The following is a 25,279-nucleotide window of genomic DNA, read 5'->3' as shown; positions in this document are numbered from 1 at the left end:
TGGCATGGAGCCTGCTTCCCCCTCTCTCTGTCTGCCTGCTCTCTGCCTACTTGTGATCTCTGTCTGTCAAGTAAATAAATAAAATCTTTTAAAAGAAGGGGGGGGGGCAATGAGATCTTGCCATTTGCAACAATGTGGATGGACCTTGAGGGTATTATGCTAAATGAATTAAGTCCGAGAGAAAAAGACAAATACTATATAATATCACTTATATGTAGAATCTAAATACAAAAGCAAACAACTTAAAAACAGACAAACTCACAGATGTAGAGAACAGCTTGGTGGTTTCCAGAGGTAGAGGTTGGGATATGAGTGAAATGGGTGAAGGTGGTCAAAAAATAAAAACTTCCAGTTATAAATAAATAAGTCCTGGGAATGTAATGTACAACATAGTAACTATGATTAATATTACTGTTCTGCATATTTGAAAGTGGCTAAGAGTGAATCTTAAAAGCTCTCATCATAAGAAAAAATAATTCTATAACTATGTATGGTGATAGATGTTAACTAGGCTTATTGTATTGATTATTTCACAATATATACAAATATCAAATCACCAAGTCCTATATCTGAAACTAATATAATGTTGTATGTCAGTTATGCCTCAACAAAAAAAAAAAAAATGGGAGGCGAGGGCAAGTTTACCATAAAAATAGTTTCACTTGCATTTCAGAAAATAAACTGTATGTATCATTTTTTTGGTCCATTGTAATTTATTTTATTTGTAAATTGGCTATAGTCTTTGACCATTAAAAAAAAAATAATTGATTTGTAAGAGCTCCTCATAGAGTGGTAGTAATTCTTTGTCCAACATGTGTGTTACTAAATGGTTTTTCCTAAGTCTCTTAAACTTACATAATTGTGGTATTTTGTTTTTGTTTTCACTGCCAGGAAATATTTAACTTCTATGTAAATTTCTATGGTTTCTGGCTTTGGTGTCAAGTTTAAAAAGAAGCATTCCAGTCTATTATTCTTGGGAGTGTTTTCTCATACATTTTTTCTTTTTTCCATTTATTAACATGCTTTATCTAACTGGAATTTAATTTATGAAATGGACTTTTCCCTAAGCTGGCTAGCTGGTTGTCCCAAATTACTTAGTGAGCAATTCCTTCCCCTGTGATTTGAAATGGCACATTTATTCTCTAAATTCTCATGATACTTGAGCATTTCTGGGATTTTTGACTCTGCTCCTTGGCAGTCTGTCTGTCTTTCCTGTGCCAGTATCATGCATATTGTTCTTGTGGTTGTCCTTACTATCATTGCTGGATACTATAGGGATGAATATATATTTTTTATTTTTTCATTTGAGTTTTTGTTGTTAGTTGCTATTGTAAATGTGGCAATTCTCTCACTAGTTATGGTTGATATGTGAAAAGAGCAATTGCATTTTTGTATCTTTATTTTGAAATTAGCTATCTTACTGATTCTCTTAACAGTTCTAAAAGTTTTGCAGTTTGTTTTCCTGGAGTTCACAAGTAGAAAATTATATTAACTGGAAATACTAATAATTTTGCATTCTCCCTTCAAGCATGTATGCCTCATTTCATTTTCTTGATTAATTGCATTTTCTTCAATGTTCAGAATGATACTGAACAATTGCACCGGTCTGAGATATCTGATTTCTGGCTTTAAAGGAAATACTTCCATTATTTATCCACTAAGCATAATGCCAGCTTTACAGTTACAGTGCATATTATTTTTTAATATTCACGCAATATCCATTCAATCCTACATCACATTTCTTTTTTTTTTAATCTCAAATACATTTGGAATTAAACAAATGTTTTTGGCAGCCAAGAGAGTATGGTATATTAATTTATTTACTAGTATCAAATTATCCTTACAGTCTAGAATGAATTGCACTTACTCATGATCTCTTATGCTTTCAGTATTCTATTCAGTTATGTCTTCTAATATTTTATTAAGGTTTTTCTTGGTCAACATAAGCATGGTTAGTTGCTTTCTTTTTGTTAAGGTTTGGCAATAGTATCATGTTGCTTTTAACATATACTTGGAATGTATCCTTTTCCTTTAAACTGTTCCAGGGCTCAGTAGAGAAGTTTATCCTATTTGTCTCTTAAAGATTGGGCACCTGAGTGGCTCAGTCAATTAAGTGTCTGTCTTTGGCTCAGATCGTGATCCCAGAGTCTTGGGGTTGAGTCTCACATCAGACTCCCTGCAGGGAGTCTGCTTTGCTTCTCCCTCTCCCTCTGCCTCTTCCACCTCTCCCCACTACTCCTGCTTTCTTTCTCACTCCCTGAAAGAAAGAAAGAAAGAAAGAAAGAAAGAAAGAAAAAAAAAAAGAAAGAAAGAAAGAAAAAGAAAATCTTAAAAAAAAAAAAAAAGAAAAGGATTTGCTCACATGATTATACTGGATCTTTTTGATAGGTGGCTTAAAAAAAAAGGTTTTGTTTTTTCTTCTGACTTTGCTTTCAAGGTAAGAAACACTGTCCAATTTAAGTTTTATTTAAAGTATTTGATCCACACCTTTGTATTGCCTGTTAAAAATGTCTATCTTTAGCTAATTTTGTGCTTGTTCTTTGAGTAGCTATTATATCATATTTTGGGTTAAGTACTAATTAAATATTTTATGCTAATATTTTGATAAAGGGTGTATTTTTCAAGCAGCACAATAACTCTAACAACAAAACATAGGGCTGGGACGCCTGGGTGGCTCAGTTGGTTGGACGACTAGCTTCGGCTCAGGTCATGATCCTGGAGTCCCGGGATCGAGTCCCGCATCGGGCTCCCAGCTCCACGGGGAGTCTGCTTCTCTCTCTGACCTCTCCTCGTTCATGCTCTCTCTCACTGTCTCTCTCTCAGGTAAATAAATAAAATCTTTAAAAAACAAAACAAAAAAACAAAACAAAACAAAATATAGGGCTGAGTTGGCCATAATGGAGTTAAATTTTAACTGGTGACAGTTATTCTCATTTCAAAGTTGAATATTATTATATATGAATTGCCCTCTGTATGCAAGTCTCAAAAAAACCTTTCCTCTTTACAGATTTTTTTAAAAGCTTTTTCCCTTGGGGCACCTGGGTGGTTCAGTTGGTTAAGTGTCTGTCTGCCTTTGTCTCAGGTCATGATCCCAGGTCCTGGGATCAAACCCTGCATTAGGCTCCCTGCTCCCCTGCTCAGGAATCCTGCTTCTCCCTCTCCCTCTGCCTGCCACTCTCCCTGCTTGTTCTCTCTCTCTCTCTCCCCATCAGATAAATAAATCTTAAAAACAACAACAACAACAAACTTTTCCCTATTTCTCTTTTGGGGATACATGGTTATCTGATTTCACAATTCTTATTCCCTTTCCTAAGCCAAGAAGAGAAGCCCACCTTCTCTGAAAGAATTTGTTGTCATGCGACAGCAAGACCTCACAGGCAACCTGACTGGCTTCTGGGTGAAGAACCGCTAGTGCCCTGTTGCTTCATGAATGCTAAGAGACATCACAGGTTAGAGGAAAAGAGATAAGAATAAGAGAATAATAAGCTGCAGAAGCCCACACTACTGATCTGGCCACAATTTCCCCACCTTCCTCTTGCAACCCAGGACAGCTTCCAGGAAAGCTTGTACAGGATCTAGTCTTTCTGTAAGGAATTGTTCACTCATGATGAGATTCAGCAATCCAACTTTAATGTCAGACTATGTGGTAAGTGCTTTCTTGTGCTTTGCTATTACTCTTAATGATGAAAACACAATTTTCTAAAGTTGAAATGGAATGCTGATGATATGAAAAGATTTTGCATTGATATTTAAATGACTGAAATATATAATTAGTATTAAAACGCTTTTAAAAATAGAGTTGATCTAGGCATTTGGCTTGGGAAAATGATCAGAAATAAGGTAAAGATTTGTGTACAAATCAGTTTATCTCAACATTATTTCTGTAACCTTTATAGAGCCACCATCCAAAAGTGGTTATATGAGCAAAGAAACACAGATTAATCACAATAACAACCAGACACAATTTCAAAATAATTCAGGTTCTGTATTCATTAGGTCCTTTGATTATAAGCACCAAAAAAATAACTGTGGCTAACTTAGGCAAAAAGGGTATTTGTTGGAAGGATGTGGATAAACCGTGGATATGAAGGAAAAGTTGGATATCTAGTTCTGGTAAAAGATGGGCCAAAGGAACAATGAATGATCCCCGCAGGGCACCAGCTCAGGATGAACTAGTCCCACATGCTTCCTATCCTTTTGTCACTTTACTCAAGATTCAAATACCTAGAAAGAAGATTCTGAACAGCATTATTTGTCCATCGTTTGATCGAGACAACACCGCCACCCCAAGTAACAGTTTTGTTTGTTTTTTGTTTTGTTTTGTTATGGTTTTACCACAAATCCATAAAATCGGGAGGGATGGCATAGATCACATTCATGATTTCCCTTGCAGCTGAGTGGGGACTAAGTAACTGAATTTTCAGCAATGGAATGGGGTGAAAGTGATGGATGCCATCTCCAGCTCTGGCCCCTTAAAGCTCCTGCAGGACTGGTGTTTCTCTCTGTTTGCTCTCCATCCCGCAGGATGTAGAAGGACAAGTGTAGGACTCAGAGGCCCTGGGGGATGTCAAATCCCTCACATGGAAGTTGCTGAGTTCCTACATCATCACATGAAGGCCACCCACTGAACACCCATTGGACGGTGACACGAGCAAGAAATAAACTTTCATGAAATCTGGGGGGTTGTTTGTTTCAGAAGTTAGGGGGCCCTAATTGTCAAAGATTAATGTTGGGCAGGCAAACAGAACAAAACAAAACAAAAAACTGATTCCACTTCCGTTTTCATGCTTGGCATTTTTAAAAGCACAGTGAGGAGGTTAAGAGAGACCACTGCAATAGCTCTCCTCTCCCGTCGCTTTATCTCACATAGCTACTCCCGCATCTTATCTTCGAATTCTCGGAAGAGTCCTCCTCCGGTCCTAGCCCACACAGCCTCTTACTCTTCAACCTCAACTTCACTGCTTTCCTTCCAGACCGGCCTCACAAAATCTCAAAGAATCATTAGGCGAAATAGGACTCTCCTCTGAGGGTGGGAGAGAGAAAGAAACTAAACGGCTTTTGGCAAAAGGAAAATAGTGGGGAAATTCATACAATGTGGAGGATTTGGGGCGTAGGAAAAGAATAAAGGAGACAAGATAGGATTGGGAGGGAGACAAACCATAAGAGACTCCTAATCTCACAAAACAAACTGAGGGTTGTGGGGGAGGGGGTGGAGGGGTGGTTGGGTTATGGACACTGGGGAAGGTATATGCTACCCTGAGGGCTGAGAAGTGTGTAAACCTGGGAATTCACAGACCTGTACCCCTGGGGCTAATGAAACATTATATGTTAACAAAAAAATTAAATATATAAAAAAATATTGTAACATTTATGACAGCGAAAATTTGGAAGCTGCCTAAATGTTAAAAAATTGGAAAGTGGTTAAATAAATTATGGCATACTTGGCACAGGCTGTATGAATAAGATAGAGTCCCTGTGCTCATAGAGGTTATATTTTCCAGCCATCAACAACAAACATGTTTCGAAAATATAGTTAACAATACGAAAAGAAAACTAATGGTGCAATATCTAGTGGAAAAACTCCAGGTAAGGAGCTGCATATATAGTAATAAAATCACAATTTAAAAAATGATATATGTAAGTTCTTATATATATATGTATATGTACATATATGTGTAAGTGTGCATATCAAACTGTTAAAAGTGATTATCTCTGGATATTGACATTACAGGTGATTCTTTTATTTATTTATTTATTCTTATATTTTGTTTATTATAAATATAGTTATTATAAATAAAATAATATTTTATTTATTATTTCCTTTTTTATACTTTTCTATATTTTCAAAGTGTTAAAGATAAGTAAATTTTTAATAGTGGGTTTACAAATTATTGTTATTCTTTCCCTATAATTTCCTACATTTTAAAAATGTTAATAGAGTATATAATTGGAAAAAAGCAGCAGTTTACAGTATTTGATATCACCGTGTACTGAGAGATGCAGAAGTGGCCTCCTGATTTTGTAGACTTTTGCCTCCAATAGCTCCATAGACCTCTGTGCATGTGTGTAATCTATTATGTGTTATATATATGATCTAATCGGAGTTTTACAACAGAATGGAGTATTCCCAAAGTGTAAACAACTTGCATATGTTTACTTTGCCTATGCCACCATGGACTTTAATGAAATTGAGCTTACTTCCCCTTCAAAATACAAGTTTCATCAGATGGCTTTTAAGCAAGCAAATTCATATCTTTAAAATATGGAGATGAAATTATTAATAGCACTGGGCAATTCTGTTCAAATTTATTTAGAAATTTTGCTATGCTTTCCTCTTGCCAACATAGAAATCTATAGAGATATTAAAATGCAATTTACATTGTACTTAAAGAAAATGACTTTTGCTTAATACAATACAGAGCCATTGAATGCTAACCCCACGACATGTGTGTCTCCTTGAACTACCAAATATCATTGAGAGGAGTGAGTGAATTATCGTAGGTGATTTTAATTTAGATTACTAAAACATTTCCATAGACATAGAAGTCTGAGTTGATTAAACTTTAAACTTATCTGATTATAGCACTTATTATATTATGGTTGAAGTTACAGGAAAGTACTTCAATTGATTGGATAATTATGAATAAATAGGGAAGGATATGACTTAGAAAATTTGTTTCAATTATTTAAGTGATTGCTATATGAAGGAAATTAAGAAACTGAAATTGTCTTAACACTGTATCAAATTGCCAGGCAGAAGCTCTGACCAGGAATAACTTCACAGTGTCTATAATGCCATCTGTTTAGACATAGGTCTTAATTATGTTCTTAGTTTACAGTTTACTTAGTTTAAGAGATAAAAAGATAAGAATAAAAATATGAAAATTCAACCAATAGAAGCATTTCACCAATTGGCTATTCATCTCTAGCTCATTTCCTCAGTGGTTTTTAGAGAAGTCTCCCTACAAAAGTGTCGTTAGATGTGCTAAACAGATTTCAGAAAAGGAACCATAAAAGATATTTTTACTGGTTCATTTGGTCTCAGACTTCTAATTCCCATTGACAGAGGGAATCTTGTCTTATGATTTAAATACTCATAAGATGTTATCCTAATGAACATTTCCTTTTGCTGAAGAAGGTTGTGGCTATTAGTGGTTGGATGAATTCCCTGACACGTACCTAGGAGGAGGTGGAAAAGCAAATCAAAGGCTGCTTTTTAGATTCTAAAGCTTACCTGTCCTCCCAGTTCCCAGGACGTGTGCTACTATGCCCCATTGCATTAGACCTTGATCAACTCGGAAGACTTCTTTCAGGTTCATCAAATCTCTCTTGTCACATGACTACAGATGACAACATCACTCATTAGAGTCGTATATTTGTTACAATTGATGACCCAAAATTGATGAATTATTATTAATTGAAGTCCATAGTTTACATGAGGGCTCATTCTGTGTTATATATCCCATGGGTTTGCCAAATGTGTAAGGACATGTAACCACCATTATGGTATCAGACAGAGTAGTTTCAATGCTCTAAAAATTCTCTATGCTCTACCTATTCATCCTTCCAGACCCCTGGAAACCACTGATGATTTTGCTGTCTCCATAAGTTTTGCCTTTGCAAGAATGTGGTATAGTTGGAATCATGCAGTATACAGACTTATGAGACTGGCTTTTTTCACTTAGCAGCATGCATTTAAGGTTTCTCCATGTCTTTTCATGGCTTGATAGCTCTTTTATTTTTAGCACTGAATAATAATCCATTTTCTGAATGTACTATAGTTTATCCATTTGTGTACTGAAGGACATCTTGGTTGCTTCCAGGTTCTGGCAAATTAGGAATAAAGCTGCTATAAACATTCATGTGCAAGTTTTTGTGTGAACAAAACCACATGAAAGTTTTCCATTCCCTTGGGTAAATACCAAGGAGTGCAATTGCTGAATCACATATAGGGATATTTTTAGTTTTGTTAGAGACAGACAAATTGTCTTCCAAAGTAGCTGTACCATTTTACCTTCCCACTAGCAGTGAATGGGAGCCCTTGTTGTCCCACATACTGGCCAGCATTAGGTGTTGTCAGTGTCCTGGATTTCAGCCATTCTAATAGGTGTGTAGTGGTATCTCATTGTTTTAATTTACATTTCCCTGATGGTCTATGATATAGAGTATCTTTTTATATGCTTGTTTGTCATTTGTGTGTCTTCTTTGACAAGGTGTCTATTAAGGTCTTTATCCCATTTTTTTTTAATTGGGTCATTTATTTAATTATTTTTTGGTGTGGATTGTTTGTTTTCTTATTAGGCACAATCTAATTTAATGTAGTTTTCAATCTTTATAAATAAAGTCTTTTGTTTCTTGCATAAATCTTCCCTGCCTTCTCAAATAAATTACCAGGTTTGTTTTGCTAATATATTAAGATTTCTTGCATTTACCTTCTTGAGTGAGGTTTGTTTTGTAACTTTTCTTTTGTTGCAATGTATTTAGCAAACTTTATAGTGAAGTTACTATGACTTCATAAATTGTGTTGGATACTGTGTGTACAGTTGAAGTCTTTGTACATTCTTTGGTAATCTTGTCCTATAACGTCAACTTTCTGGGAAACTATGATTTTTTTTTGTACAGGTTTTTAATTATAGACTTAGATTTTCAAATTGTTATAGACTGTTCAGATTTACTATTTCTTCTGTATCTGTTTTTGTACATTTTATTTTCCTAGGAATTTATCTAATTCATCTCTTCTTTTTTCTTCAGCTAGTATCTTCAAGAATTGATAAATTGTATTAGTTTTTTTAAGCACACGGGTTTTGGCCTGGTTTATATTTTCTGTTGTAAGTATTATTTCTAATTCATTAATTTCATTTCTTCATTATCTTACATTTTCTTACTTTATTTTAATTTGCTATGTGTTTAGACTTTCTTGAGACGGATGTTTATTTCACTGAGTTTTAGTCTTATTTGCTAAGACATTTTAAAATTATACATTTGTCTCTAGTTGTTTTGTGAGTTTTGACATGCCATTTTTTTTACTGAAGTATAGTTGACTCATAATGGTACATTAATTTCAGACGTTCAGCATAAAGATTGGATAAGTTTGTACATTATGCTATGCCCACCAGAAGTATAACTACCATCTGTCACCATACAACACTATCCTGTTGACTATATTCCCTATGCTGTACCTTTCATCCCTCTGACTTATTCATTCCATAACCGGAAGCCGATACCTCCCCCTCCCCTTCATCCATTTTGCCCATCCTCCTACACATCTCTCCTGGCAACCACCAGTTTGTTTTCTGTATTTATGGGTCTGGTTCTGCTTTGTCTGTTTTATTTTTTAGATTCCATGTGTAAGTGGTATCATACAGTATTTGTCTGTATCTCTCTGGTTTATTTCACTTAGTGTAATACCCTCTAGGTCCATCCACATTGTCGCAAGTGGCAAGAGCTCATTCTTTTTTAATGGCTGAATAATATTCCATTTTATGTATATATCACATCTTTATCTATTCATCTATTGATGGGCACTTAGATTGCTTCCATAGCTTGGAATTCTAAGGGGAGCCTTTTTCCCAACTCCTTCCACAGCCAAGATCAAGAGAGTCATGTATTCTTATTGTCTCCCTCAAGGATGAAAATCCTTGGTAAGGGAAGGAGTTTCAGTTTCAATTAGAGTTTCTGACTGACTTCTCCCCTTGTTTTCACAGATTTGTTTCCAGTCTCCCTTATGTCTGTTAAATCCCAGGCTCCAAACCTCCTAGGGTTAATGGTAAGCTAATGCCTGTCTTTTAGCTCTTACATACTTCTTTCCCCACTGACTCCAGCCATGAATTAAAAAGGGTTTAAAACGATTTCATGCAGCATTTTTAAGTGTTAGGGCTGTTCCTAGAGCAGTTTCTGTGCAAGTCGAGTCAACCATATTGCTGACACGGATGTCTCCCTCTCGTCAACTATAATTTGTGATTCTAAAATGACTTGATTAATGACTATTATATTACAGTTACATTCGTTACCCTTCCCTATCTGCCTTTGCCTAGGTGTACATGAGTCCAATACATTTTGACTAAAAGGAGGGGAAAGTCAGCCGTGATCTGAAAGTTTAGTACGTTGTACTCATCAAACATTTCTTTCTTTCTTTTTTTCAGAATTTTTTAAAAAAGATTTTATTTACTTATTAGACAGAGAGAGATCACTAGTGGGCAGAAAAGCAGGCAGAGAGAGAGGAGGAAGCACGTTCCCTGCTGAGCAGGGAGCCCGATGCGGGGCTTGATTCCAGGACCCTGAGATCATGACCTGAGCCGAAGACAGAGGCTTTAACCCACTGAGCCACGCAGGCGCACCCACATCAAACATTTAGGTAATTGTTAGATTCTTCCGTCACTAAGATAGATGTGCAGTGCTTTTGAGACACGGCAACAGTCTGCATGTCCTTATTTGTGGCTATTCTTTGAGATAGAAGAATTATTCATTCAATTTGGTCTTGGCTACTCTTGTCATCTTATTGCTGCTCTATGTTTTGTTTAAAAATACCAACCACATTTTAAAAATAGGAGGCATTATTTTAGAACTAGAGGTTAGTATAAGAGGACAGCTAAGCTATGGTGGCATGTAATTCTGATTATAATCAATTCCTTTCTTAGCATATTCTCTTGAGGATGGGATGACGTAGCAGAGGACATTAGTATGACCAGTTACACTGATATGTTGCTGAGCTTTTTATTTTGGAGCATTAGGAAAAACCTGGAAACCGAAGACGAATCTGGGGTTGTTAGGGAGCTCACTAATGATGATTTCAGTTATGATTTATTAACCCCATTTTACCCACATGGAATTTCAGACCATTACATCAGGTGATTTACCAACATATTGAGAAGTACCATAAACTAGGAGAAAAATAGAAGTGAACACATTAGTTCTTACGAATAAACCAAGCTTCTTCCTAGAATTTTCTTCAGGCAGTTTCTAAATAATGAGACGTGCCAAGTTTATAGTACAGGGTCCCACTGCATTTATTGTTCCACTTGTTCTACAAGTTGGAATGAAACTGAAACTTGTTCATTAATGTCCATCCAAGGTTAACAAAGCACAATGAGCACTGGAACAAATTATTGTTCTAAGCTCTCATTGGCGTCCACCAATATCCTTCTAGTATGAAAATGACACACAAGAGTAATTCACCTTAAGTGAGTGGTTAGGGTTTGGGGCTTGACCTCAGCGATGAAGACAGATTTGGTCTAAACTACTCATACCTGCCAGGAGAGTAGCCCAACACCTCATCTGATGGCAATAATAAGAGTAATAATAAGCCAGCTGACGTTGCTGTAGTGTTTTATAACTTACAAAGAGATTGTCTGAGGTGTCACGGTATCCCAGACAAGTTCCTTTAAGCCTTCATCAGGGATAACCGTGCTGCACATCCAGAAGCTGAAGGGATTTGAGAACTTTCGGACAGTGCAGGATGCTGTGGCAGTGCAGGTCCGATGGCCGGCTCAGCTCCTGCCTGCTTGTGCAGAGGGGCTAGCTACGTGATCTGATGCTGGGGCAAACAAGTTCCCTCTCCCTCCGTCTGCTGTAAATGCCTGGAACTGTGCCCGAGTATGGTATTTCCCCGCTACAGTCCTGATCCCATTAAGGTGTTACCTTCAAAGGCCAAATACCCACAAAAGTGTAAGTGGCCCGGAAGAGGTTTAAATCTCTTCTTTAGGAAACTGAAGCAGAGGCTCCTTCTCAAAGGAGCTTTCCCTCAGGGCATACAGTTTCCAGCTGGGCTGGAACCCAGGGATCTTGGCTTGTGGTTTCTGAGGCTTCCTGGGCTGTGAGTCCGTGACCAGTTAGCGAGGTCGCTCTCAGTTCCCCATGTGTGGAATTTTGCGTGCGTTCCCCATGTAGTTGCCTGGGCCCCACCCTCGGTCTTCCGAGCAGGTCTCTGCAGACTTGGGAATCACCACGCTTTCTCATCCCCTGGGGCTTCATGATGCAGGAAGGAGATGAAAGGCTAAGCTCATCAGAGCCCAGCCATTCCCTTTCTCAGGGAACTCATGAGTCTGTGGGGTAACCTGAGGTCTGTCAGTTAGGCTTGTATAAGAGGGGAATGTTGGAGAGGGCCGGGATGTACTTCTTATAGAAATGTTAGTTATCTGTAAAAGGAACAGAATGAGGCTCTTGAAATGGACCCTCTACTTAGAAACAGTAACCACCACAAGTAGATCTGAGAGAAGCCCAGACAAAGGTCTGGGGGTGGGGCGATGGCGCCCCGAGGTCTCAGTCAGTTCTCCCTCCCCACAGGGTACTGATCTCCTGCACGGCTCCTTGGACTTCCGCTCAGGGTCAGTCCCAGTTAGTCATATTGTTGGGAACTGCCGTTGGTCCCTTTCTAAGCCTCTGTGGTTGGGGCTATTTGTAGCTTGGCCCTGGATTTCCTAGCACCTTTTCCACAAAGGCCGTCACAGAAGGAACTGGTAGTTTATCACTTAGTACAGCCTTTATTACCACAGAATTTCCCAGTACTGTTAAAAAATGGTTCCTCTTTCTTCTAACTAAAGGATCTTTTTTTTTTTTTTCCCCCTTAAAGAGACTGGATTGTGTTCTAACTATATAAAGCCTTCAAATTAAGTAGAAAACTTTCTTAAAAGCATTGTTTACAGACGAGAGAGAGCCCTTTGGGGACAGAAGTTTTATACGACTTGTCTCATCCCCTTGGGATCGATGCCGAACACGTGACTTAGTGAGCATTTGTGAAGTGTAGTTGTCCTTGCCCGGGTGATCCTTTGGTTCCTAACACTGAGGACTGGATGAATTTACGTTGAGGGGACTTTAATGAAAATGTGATCTAACCTTTATAATATTTTATAAGTGAGGAAAGGAAGGCCAAGCATGAGATAGCAGAATAAAAGTGGATTGGGTGCCTATGAATACAGGGGGGGGATCCAGGTGGGAAGAGGAGGGGGTAGGTTACCTTTCAAGGTGTTTGTGATTCTCTGATGAGCCAACCTCCCAGGCTTGCTTCTCTGGGGTCCGTAGGCCCACAAGATACTGGTTCTGAGATTCTTGGGTTTTAAATCCAGGTGATCTCCTATCGCTGTTCTGAGCCCCTTAATTCGATCTCCTGTCTGTTTCACAAACAAGTGATATAGAGAAGGGGAGGGCCTCTGATTTAGAAGGGCAGCAATCCTCCGCACGTTCGTGACTTACTTTATCTTTTAAAGAGAGGAGGTTGAGGCTTTAGCTAATAGTGGTATCGTTTCTCCTTGACAGAGAAAGGAGCCTCATTTCAATTTATCTTGGGTCTCAGAGATTGTGTGTGTGTGTGTGTGTGTACATATATAAAATAGATGTTTGTATATATAATAGATGTGTGTATATATATGTATGTGTGTATGGTAGATGGTGGTTGTATGTATGTGTGTACTAAAAGTGTCTGTCTGTCCCTAGAGTTGTCGTTGTTGCCTAATTTTATGGCATTTGTGTCTCCTGGAATCTTAGCTAAGGATTCCTTGCTCTAGATTTCAATCTGACCCCCCACCATGACTCTTCAGGCAAGAGCAATGGTGGGTATAGGTCGATTGGATACCAGGGCTCACTTAGATGGGGATCCCTTATTAAGTATGCTCAAAAGGATAATTTTGACACTCCATCCTTCATTACAACATTTCATGTCTTTATTAAAAGAACAGGGCAAATTAAGTCTGTGATCTCCTTTAACACCTTTTTCTGTTTCCCTTCAAATTAGTTCTGGTCTTAGAGTCAAGTGACACTGGGACTTAGAGTCCCAGTGACTGGGCACTAAGAGCTGACTTATCTGTGTGGGGTCAAGGCATTTCCGAGCTGCTCCTCTCTATTTCCTAATCACACTCCCTCAACTCTCCCCCAATTTATTTGTTCCCGCCTGGCCTTCTGGTCTCCTCCACTCCACCCTCCACTCCTTAAAAGCAAGTCCCTCCCAAGTTGGTCTACATAAAAGAACAATCCCTTACCTCCCCTTCCTCAGCACTCGAGTCTCCTTTCCTGCTCATTTATTTGGTGTCACCACTCTCTTTCTTAGTTTAATTATTGTCTAGCTGGCTCCACTGGAAACTGAAATCTATAAGGATAGGAATTTCCATACGTATTGTTTACCACTGGGTCTGTAGTCCCTAGAAGACTACTCGATGCACAGTCATTGCTGAAAAAATGTTTGTTAAATGAATGAAATGTGGGGGGAGGTGAAATACTTAAAGTCCTCCAGAAGCAAAGGAAAAAGAAGCACATAGATAGAAGCTTAGCATCTCCTCTTCTGCTGCTGGCTTTTTAGCCCTCCCAGATCCCATCTTCTAAGATGTGGGACCAGAGTCTGTGTTAGACAAATAGGTTAAGGACAAAAAGGCAGAGGGCATGTTATAAGGTCTCTCATAACTGGGAAGCATAGGGTTATGGCTGGGGATGATAAATAGCCCCAGAACTGTGGCTCTCCAGCTTTTTTTCTCAGCTTCTACAGTACTTCTTGGCTTCATTCTTCTGGTGTCCTCACATAGCAGAGGACATGGCTTCTGGGAGCTCTCCAGTAGTATCTTTAGGGGCACCTAAAGACTGGTTTGGTCAGTAGAACTTGGGATTCTTGATCTTGGGGTGGTGAGTTCAAGCCCCATGTTCGACATAGAGCTTAAAATTAATTAATTAATTAATTAATTAAAAAATAGTACCTTTACAACTCTCAATCAAGGGGGAAAGAAAGCATATTTTTCTCACCATCTGCATATAAAATTCTAGAAAGCAACTCCATTTAGTCTAACTTGGCCAACTCTTCCAACTAGGGTCTAGAACCAGTCCAAGCTCCTCTGCTTGTGACAGGACAGGCCAGTAAGTCGAGAGGCAAGATGTTGGGGTAGGAAAGTGACTTTGTGTGGAAAGCCAGCACACCGAGGAGATTAGAGACTATTATCCCCCAAAACCATTTCCCCTCAGCCTGAAACTAAAGCTTCTTTAATGTCAGCAAAAAGTAGAAGTGGAAGAGGATTGAGTCAATAGGTGACTGACGTCTGTAGACGTCCAAGGAAGGTCACGTGACTTCTTTGTCCTTGGTCAGCTGATCTTTGGGTACTGGGATCTGGGCATGTTGTTCCTGTAAAATCTTAGATATAACATGGTCATATCTGTATGTACTTCCTTCTCTCCCCAAGAGAGGAAGGTTTAGGGCAAAAAAGCAGCTTTTACAAATCTTGTCTGTAAGCAAAATTCCTTCAGTGATTAACATGCCTACGTGGAGGACCCATCAGAAGCTTCTAAGCTGTCCAGCACCAAGGGAAACAGAAGCAATGTGAAGACAGACATGTTAAGTTTCTCCCCAACACAGACCTAAGCTCCAGGAAAGCAGGAACATTTTCACTTTTGCTCACTGCTGAATTTCAAGATCTTAGATTAGTGCATAGTGGAAAGAAGGTGCTCAATAATTATTGAAGGGATGAATGACTTACTGCGACAGGAGTAAGATGCTAACTGGCAGTTTTACTGTAAACAGATGAAATGAGGCAGCTGTTGTTACCCCCACCCCCACCCCCACCAAAAATATTGAATAGATCAAGAGAGGGAAGGGTGCTGGACCGTTAGAACATTAGGTGACCACCTTGGAGTCTCAAAGTCTTTGTAGTTATTTTTTCAATCAGACGTAGTAATTTTCTATTTCAATCTTAAGAGTCTCTTTCTGGGAAAGCTTTGATTGAAGGGGTTAAGGAATAAGGTTGAAAGGAACTATGGTCATCTTCTAGGTACTACCAGGGTGGGACAAACTCCATTTTTCTGGTTAAAAATTTTTGCAGAAATAAAAGGATTAAATGTGTGAAGGGACTAAAGGATGGATACATAGGCCCACTTACATTATTTTAGAAGTTGGTTAACAATATCACACTTGATTTTTAAAAATTTAAAAGTAGAAAAGAATATGTATGGTACATTTTCATAGATTAAAAGAAGGGAATGTCCTTCATGGGCAACTCACAACCTTTACTAAAAGTCTTTACAATTGTTTGTGTTTTTTGATCAGTGAAACTAGTTTTTCTAAAAAATCTTTCCTAAGAAAATAATAAGAAATGTGCAAAAAATTTATGTCATCACAATTATAGTTACTTGTAATAGAAAAAAAGAAACCCCACAACTGCTAAAAGAAAAAACAAGAATTAGCTAATCTATGGCATATCCATCTACAGAATGAGACCAAAATGTTTTAGAATACCAATAACATAGAAAATTATTCCTGGTATACTGTTAATTGAAAAAAGCATGACTGGAGATCATGATGCGGAGCCTGATTCCAATTTTATTTAAAAAAAAAATCCTATCATTTGAACAGTATGGTTCTCTGGACATAAAGGATTAAATTATCCCTGGTGGATTTTATTTTCTTCTTTGTGCTTTTCAGTGAATTTTGAATTTGTATAGTGAAGACATATTTCTTTCGAAACAACATTAAACATAAAAAAACTTTAACATTTTTTTGTTTGTAATTTTCCCAATATTCTTTGTATATAGGGCTTAAATAGCTAAGCAATCTTGTGAAGTTCTCCTAATTATATCTGACGTGCTGAAATTTATACTGAGGCATTTGGAAATGCATGTGTCCTGTGGATCTTTTCTTTTTTCTGGCTGGAGGAATTTGGTCCTGCAGCTTTTGTTTCTACCATAAGTGCACGCGTTTCCACTTTTCAAATGATCTGCACTGAAATTCCCTGTAAGAAAAAAGTGTCTAGGAGTTATTGCAGAGAATCCACAGTAAACATTTCTGGATGTGAACCTTTAAATGTAATAGAACATGTGGATTTGCTTTCCCTTGTATAATCTACCACCAATAGGATGCTAGCAAGCCCTGTGAACAGCTCAAGGGCGGGATCAGTGCATAGATAGAACAATGTGGGAGGAATGGAAAAGGTGATTTCAAGAAGACTGACTAATTAAAGGAATAGCAGAATGGTGTGAGGCAGGTGGGAAATCAGGAACATTTCTTGTTCTCATGCAAACAGGTTTGGGGGGAAAAAGACAGAAAATAAATAGAAGCTGAAACAAATAATCCACTGTATTACTGAAGAAGATGTATTCCTAACTCTATCTTAAGTGTGCTGAAGTGATTCCACAGGTCCAAGATGGTTTACTCTTTAATTCAAGCCAAAGAGAACACTTGATATCTACTGATCTCTGTGTGTGTGTGTGTGTGTTTACTGTTTTGTTCTTAAAGAAAGTACAACTTTTATTTTAGATTGTTTTGTTGATGTTAATGGTTCTGCATTTGTGTAACAAAAAGTTGACAGAAAAATATGTTGTTTGCCTTGAGAGGAACAAAGCAGTCAGGAAAAAATTATAGGGAAGGATTAGTCACTCAAAAAGGAACATAGATTTAAATAAGTAAGAGATGCAACAAAAATCTTTAGGGTTTTAATCATCTTAGTTTTGCAAGAATTTACCATAGTTTCAGCAAGAAAGCTCAAACTTAAGACAGATTTGTTTAAAATAAGTTTCCTGTGGATAACTACCTTAAAGAAACAATGGTATAGGAAGACTACTTCGGTCAGAATAGTTGAGAAGTTGGAAAACTTTGTAGTTCTAGTAATAGAGCAATGGTTATATGATACTTTGTCATATATTCACTGGTTTTAATAGGATAAAAATATCAAAATGGTGGTTATGAACACTCGCAGTAGCATGTAAGTACTTACACCCTAATGTTAGTTAAAATGGATATGTAGATACAGGGACACCTGGGTGGCTCAGTGGGTTAAGCTTCTGCCTTCGGCTTAGGTCGTGGTCTCGGTGTCCTGGGATGGAGGCCTGCATCAGGTTCTCTGCTCAGCAGGGAGCCTGCTTCCCCCTCTCTCTGCCTGCCTCTCTGCCTACTTGTGATCTTTCTCTCTCTGTCAAATAAATAAATACAATCTTTAAAAAAAAAGTCTTTAAAAAATGTATATGTAGATACGGATAGGTAGCATATTAAAAAAATTAATGGAAAGAAACACTCCAGTATATGCTTCCATGACATTATTTTCATTTTCATATGCATGCTAATAATATCATTTAGGATAGGAGTGTTTTAATCTTCATTTTCCAAAATTTCTATACTGTGATTATATGAAAAATAAATTTTAGGGGCCTGTGGGTGGCTCAGTGATTGAGCGTCTGCCTTTAGCTCAGGTCATGATCCTAGGGTCCTGGGATTGAGTCCTGCATTGGGCTTCCAGCTCAGTGGCAAGCCTCCATCTCTGTCTCTCACTCCCCGTGCTTGTGTTCCTTTTTTGCTGTCTCTCTCTCTCTGTCAAGTAAATAAATAAAATCTTTTTAAAAAAATGAATAAATTTAAAAAAAATTCATTCATGTTCAGAACACCTGGATAGCTTGCTCAGTCAGTTGAGTGTTCGACTCTTGATCTCAGCTCAGGTCATGATCTCTGAGTCATGGGATTAAACCCTGTGTCAGGCTCCACACTGGGCATGGGGCCTACTTGGGATTCTCTTTCCCTCTCCCTGTGCCCCTCCATTCCACAACACCCAAAAAAATTCACTCATGCTCATCCCAAGATTTAAAAAAAAAGAAAGAAAAAAAACCCGCACAGACTACTCTGAGTCAGCTCTCTCCAAGAATCCTTCTAAGAGTAAGCTGACCTCATGTTAATTTTGTTATTTTATAAAACATGACATAAAGTATAAAGTTCATTACATTTTTGCATTGTTGTGGGATATATTGTTCCCCAGGAGTCTATGTATCTTTCGAGGCACAGACAATTCTTCTATTTAGGATTAGAGGAGGTAATGCATTTGGAAATTATTTTTAAAAAAATACTCTTGAAATAGAAGCTAATATTATCATCTACATCTCTATTATCCATGGCATAGGGCTGTGAATACAAAAGATACATGCTCATAAATGCATATTAAATAGATCAGTGAACTCCTAAGGACCAGTGGCACCTGAGTCAAAAGATGGTCTTCCATGACTGCTTAAAGACTGCATAGCTGTAAGTGAGAATCACATTAAAAGTTGTCTGTAGGGGGATACCGGTATCTCCCCACATCCAAATTTATATCTGGTTTAAATTGAATTCAAAGGAATATCAAAGGAAACTTGTATTGAAACACAAGGACTCAAAAGGCAGTTTAAGGGCACCAAGGAAGGCTCTAGGGGTAGATCTGCTCACCTAGGTCGGGAGATCGGAGGGAAAGGGTAGTGTGGGCTCAGAGGAGCCTCAGTTCTGTAATTATTTTTATTTAGCAGTACCTGGAAGAGCAAAGTCTTCCGCAGGCCAGACCCCTGAGGAAATGGCCAGGTCCACCTTCGGGGGCTCTCCCTGCTCACCAAAGGCTGCAACCAAGAGTCCTCAGTCTGCTAAAAGTAGGATTGGGGTAACTACCTGGATAAGTCAGATCTTAATTTTTGTTCATTTGTTTAGGATAGAGAATCTTCCCGCCTTGATAGGATTTACTGGACTATTTGAAAACTGTGTCAGCTGGGTGAGGCTGAGACACCAGCTGGCCTATCTGAAAAACGTAGTTTAATTAGTGAGTAAAAGCATACTTCACCTTAAGGGGTTACAAAAATCAAATATTTGTTGCAGAAATGACCCTTTGTCAATAGATATGAGGCCACATTTCCCCTTAGCTTTTTTTTTTTTTTAATTTCAATATTGTTTTGAGAGGGCGAGGGTCTGCGAGTGGGAGAAGGGGCCGGTCAGTGGGAGAGAGAATTTCAAGCAGACTCCCCCACTGAGCTCTGCAGCTGGCTGGGAGAGAGGGGCTCAATCTCAGGATCCTGAAATCATGACCTGAGCTGAAATCAAGAGTCAGATGCTCAACCCACTGAGCCACCCAGGCGCCCCACATTCCCCCCTTAGTAACCAAATTCACTGCCTGTAGAAATTCCAGAATACTTATGTGTTCTCTGGGATTCCCCGGGAAATGCTCGTAATACAGAAATCGGTCAGAGTTGTTGCCACTTCAGCCACCTAACTGCTGCTCTCTGTCCTCTGCCAGGTCATTTCCTGCCGACTCCTCTGAATCCCACTGTTTCCATGGATTTTGTCCATCTGTAGCTGGATGCCTCTTGACTATTCTTCTCTAGGTGGGCACAGTCACGTCCCTTAATCCCTCCATAATTACCTGTTAGATAGTCTGAAGCTTTATGAAGGTCTGGGGGTTTCGAAAGGAAGTAATAAGAAAGAGAATGCAAAAAGAATTTTAGTTATGGGAGCCTTCAAAGCTACTCCATGAGCTCATTGACAAGGTGTGTCTCTTTCCCCAACTCCCCTTCCAGTGAAGCCCCCAGCTTGCTGCTTAACCAACCCCAGGGCCATGCTCTCAAGCACATCTTTTTTTACTCCCAAAACCTAAAGCACCCCAAAATCCATGTTTCCCCATCTCCTTCAAGGAGAGTAGGAATATTCATTCCCTAAAAGAGAAGAGGCCACAGGAATAAGGTTTTTGTGGTGTCTCTCTTGATCAGATGGGGCCCCCAAAGTGGGAGCAACCCACCCAGTTGGGTGCAAGCCAGCGAGTAGCAGGGTCAGTGAAAGGACTCACCCAAGGCAGAGCAAAGGAGATACAAGTTTATTGACTACACTGCAAGGGAACAGTGGGCAGGACAGCAAACGAGAGACTGTCTGTGAAGAGGGGGTGGTGAGGGGCCACAGTTAGAAGCAGAGTGAAGGAATATGGGAAATGTATGGAATTTTCCCTTTTTGGTAATCTGAGGAACTGTGCCTGGTTGTAATCGGTTAGGGCCTGTGGCCATTTCAAGGTGAGTCGCTTCATGAGCCTGTTTGCGTTTAGCTCTGTGGTCGCTGTGGGCCCTTTAACCTTGGTCAAGTTTCCATGGCTCCAGACTGTTTGCTTAAAAGCAGCCTAAAATTTTCTCTGACGGCTCTAGAATACATCAGAACTCTGAAGTTTAACAGCATACCTTTTCCTAATTCAGGGTGTTTCACTGTCTATGACACCAATTGTGTCATAAAGCGCCCAGGCCCAGGATGGACTGCCAATCTCAGCCTGTCCTTGTTTACGATCTCTGTGGCCTGGGAGAGTGAGGGGACATCAGAACCCCACACAGCCCCCTCTCTGAGGCTGGCTCTTCCATCCCATCTCTGTGCCACATGTGCTCGTGTATGTGAGTGGGACGTTAAAATGCCACACTTAGGAAGGAACATTTCTCTGTTGGCTATATAAACTATAGAAACCTAGATCTCTCTCTTTTTTTTTTTTTTACAGATTTTATTTATTTATTTTTCAGAGAGAGAGTGAGCACAGGCAGACAGAGAGGCAGGCAGAGGCAGAGGGAGAAGCAGGCTCCCTGCTGAGCAAGGAGCCCGACGTGGGACTCGATCCCAGGACGCTGGGTTCATGACCTGAGCCGAAGGCAGCTGCTTAACCAACTGAGCCACACAGGCGTCCCCCTAGATCTCTTTTTTAAAAAATCTACCCCATTTCTAAATAGAACCTTTGGCTTCAGATGGAACAGAGTGCATGTGGGTTTACATTCTAGTTGTTCCCTCGCAGCTATGGGTGAATATCGCCTAACCCTAGGACCCTCTCAAGTGGTTTTTCACAGAACAGGGGCATTGACCCCTCAAAGCAAACCCAAGCCACCATCCTGGAAGAGAGAATCTGCCTGCAACTTTTCTAGCTTGAAAATAAAACATGTTAAAGAAAAGCTAGGAAGAAAGACTAGCCCTACCAGATATTGAAATGCATAATAAAGTTAGAGTAATTAAATCAGCTTATAATCAAAGTAGAAGTAGCAAATCAATAAAACAGATTAGACTCTAGAAATAACAGCATATGTTTTGAATTTGACATGTAGGTTAGTATTTGGAATTAAAACACCAAAATTAGATTATGTAATAAATTGTATTTGGGAATAATATATAGTCGGTTCTTTACCTCCTGTCTTACACCAAAATAAATTCCAAGAGATTAAAACATTTACACTGAAAGAATTAAGTAATAATAGTGTTGGAAGAAAATACTAGTAATTTAAAAAAGAATTTGGAGTGGGGTAGCACTTGGGGTCTGACATAAAACCCAGATGTTATGTTATGTTTTAAAAAATTTGGAAACTTCAGTATTATAATCATACTGTAAACAAAGTATGAACAATTCAAAGGATGAAGTAGGAAAAAAATGTGGATATATATGATAAAGACATAATAATTTCATAGATATATGGATATGTTCTTAAGAAAATGACTGAAGGACATGAATAAGAAATTCATGAAGGAAATGTGTTTCTGGGTATGTATCTGTGTTTGTGCAAATAGGGCATTATAAATACACACTGAGGATTTATAATGAGTGGGTATATTCCCAATTTTCTTCATAATTAAAGAAATGAAAATTTAGTTAGACGATAAAATACAACTTTCAGCTACTGATGAATACTGCGTGTTGGCAAGGATGTGGAAAAGCCAACATTTGACTTTCCATTATTATTGTTGAGAGAGCAATATGATTTCATCTGTCTAAATTTACAACGTGCATACTTTTTAAGCCAAGGATTCCACTTCTAAGATATGTTTGCTCAGGTTCACAAAGATATATATACAAATAATTTAACTGCAGCATGGTTTGTAATAACAAGCAACTGGAAGTTACCTAATGACCACTAAAGAGAGGACTCATTAAATTATGGTCTGCCCAAACAATATTCAGTTCTTATGAAGAATAAATTAGATCTGAGTAGATTTGCTGAGTATACGGACATGGAAAAATGTCCAAATATATTAAGTTAAAAAAGCAAGTGATGAAACAGTACGCTCTGTGTGATTCCCTGTGAATATTTTTAAAAGTATTATATACAGATTCAATTGCATATGCATAGATCACTTCTTGAAGGATATAAGATAAACGGTGCAGTGTGGTTACTTGTGGCCAGGGCACGTGGTGGGGGGTATGCGGGAAAGGAATTTTACTTTTCACAGCATACTACTCTGCATAAAGGAAGATTTTATTCTGACTATGTAATATTTTTACAATAGATATCAAATGTAATCTTTGGGAGCAATCTTGGCTAGGGCAGCAAATTATATGTGGGAGACGTAGGTGTTTGTGTTTGCCTTGGAGGCTGAGGAAGCCAGATGGGGTAAGGAGCACACGTGATCATTCCGGAAAGGACTTCTTTACCCCTTGCGGTCCTAAGGAATGCAGTGTCACTGAGCACCTTTGGTCTGCCCTGTGGGGAAATGGGAAAGTCGCCAAGGAAAGTTATTCCCATCTTTCCTCCTCCCTCCCTTTCCCTCACCACAGCCCTGCCCTGCTGTGGTCTGGTGCAGAGGGTGCCCCCTGGTACAGCTCTCCCTCTCTGGACTCCATGGGGACCACCCTGGGTTTGGCACCAGCCTGTCACTCTACCCCACATCACATACAACCCCCCCCCCCTTTAAAAAAGGAGATGGTACAGGAGAGTAGCCATTGTAACTGAGGAGACTTAGCCAGACTTCCTCTGCTAGGCTCCAGCATTAAGGTTCTGGAACAGAAAGAAGTATCCCATGTCTAATTACTATCAATGTGCTTGTGCATTAGAAAACATTAGAGTCGCTTAATGGCAACAGCTTGCGAGCTGCTCAGGGCGTATTAGGAAAAGCGCAAAGTCTTTGATGTAGCTGCACTTGTTATCACTGTGGAAAGAACTCTGGAGTTTGATGACTCTTGAGTGTTTTTGTCGTTCCTCTTTCCCCTTTCTTCTCTGGGAAACCAGACATCATCCTTACAGCTCAGTTTTTGTAACAGCCTGAGGAGAAGGCTGCTGCGTACTCTCTCAACTTTATTTCCTTTTCTTCTGTACCCGAAGCAGCCTTTAGACTCCAGTCAACGGTGTGGAAGTGACAGGATTCTCAGGACAGGATGGGAGGCCAAGGACCTGGAGAGTCGCATTATCAATAGGTCACTGCCCTCCAGGAAAAGCGGGATAGACATTCGTTTTGACTTCGCTGGAGAGGAGGGCACTGTGCGCTCACTGGACACAGGGTAGCTGCCTCTTGCCCGCACGTTTTCTCGGTCCAGGATATGTTCTTGAGAATCCACTCCCCATCGTTGCAGTAACGTGTTTGAGGTGCAGAGCTCCCAGTGGGTGGGAAAATGCTGGGGTGGATAAGCCAGATGCTGTGTGTGTTAGGAGGTGGGTTTGTGTGTGGGCTCTGGAGAGGGAAAACTGAGACCAAGTATATTAGTTCTTCTTTGGGCTCTGGTTCAGGAGGCTTCCTGCTGCAGATGGCTTGTTGGGAAAGAGTAGATTCTTAGTCCCTCTCCATGTGATGCTGGGATACACCTGCATGGTCACACGGTAGAGTGGGTGTGTGCACGCGTGCGTGTATGTACGTGTGTGAGAGAGAGAGGAGCAGATGGGGAAAGAACGTGATAGAACTAGAGATACTCTGAGAAAGATAAAGGTCTAGGCTATATGTGAACAAATTCAGACAGATGAATTTTTGCCATATATTTGTCAGGTAAGAGCTCATATTTTTTGCGAACTCTATGAATTAGGGTCTAAGCTAACTTCTGATAAAGTTGTGTATATTTGTTTCTGGAATCAAAGAGTGTTCTCCAAACCATCTTACTGGTAATTGTACTATTCTTGGTGACAGTAGTGTTAGAGCCAAGGAATTCACAACATCTGCTTCCCACCTATCCAGCCCCATCTCCCATCCTCCCTGGAATTTTCTCTGGGAAAGCATACCCAAATGGAGCTCATGAAGAGTAAATGGCCAAAACCACATGTTGGGCAGTTGGTTTCGGGCTTGAGGTCTCCGTCCATAGAACTCCAGTAGAGTCAACAGGACTGTATGAGCCCAGTGTCTCAGTTCCCTCCCAGCTCATCACCCCCAGTCCATCAGCTGCCAGCTTCCCAGGAACGGAAGGACAGGGAGTGACAGAAAAAGAGACTATGGGAAAAATGCAGTTTTTTCCATCCCGGTGCCTGAGATGGCCTCAAAGCTGCATCTGGGGGTGTGGGCTCAGGCTTGGCTGTTGCCAGAGAAGAGGAAGTAGAGCGGCTCAGAAAACTAGCCTTGGGTCCACTTCCCACTCCAGCTGCATGCCTGAGAGCAGGAAAGGAAAGCCACTTCTAAGTGCATTCCACTCCCAAGTGAGCATTCCCCTTACAGTGACCCTGCTTCATTGTGAAAATGGCCCCCTCTGTGTCCTGGAGTCTGACAACCAGACCAGTTCAGACAGTCACCCCTCCCTCCAGTGGCATTTGCCGTGGGAAGGGGAAGAGACCAAGAAGCCTGTGTGCAGATAAGGTGAAGGGAGTAGAAGAAGCAGCTTCTAGAATTTGAAGCTTC

The 25,279-nt window shown here is 39.6% G+C and overlaps 1 long non-coding RNA gene across 1 annotated transcript in view; it reads left to right on the top strand.

Moving 5' to 3' along the window:
* The first annotated feature begins 3,229 nt into the window (after positions 1 to 3,229).
* LOC116573045 overlaps positions 3,230 to 25,279 on the top strand; it is a 48,337-nt gene continuing 26,287 nt past the window's right edge. The window contains exons 1-4 of the long non-coding RNA XR_004278594.1: positions 3,230 to 3,646; positions 8,752 to 8,828; positions 9,705 to 9,766; positions 19,980 to 20,067. This is a non-coding gene — a long non-coding RNA (uncharacterized LOC116573045). The remainder of the gene's footprint in view (positions 3,647 to 8,751; positions 8,829 to 9,704; positions 9,767 to 19,979; positions 20,068 to 25,279) is intronic.

This window comes from Mustela erminea, chromosome 14 (assembly GCF_009829155.1).
Source record: "Mustela erminea isolate mMusErm1 chromosome 14, mMusErm1.Pri, whole genome shotgun sequence".
In the NCBI taxonomy this organism is placed as follows: domain Eukaryota; kingdom Metazoa; phylum Chordata; class Mammalia; order Carnivora; family Mustelidae; genus Mustela; species Mustela erminea.
The sequence above is the reverse complement of the archived record's forward strand: the minus strand, read 5'-3'. Positions and strand labels throughout refer to the sequence as shown.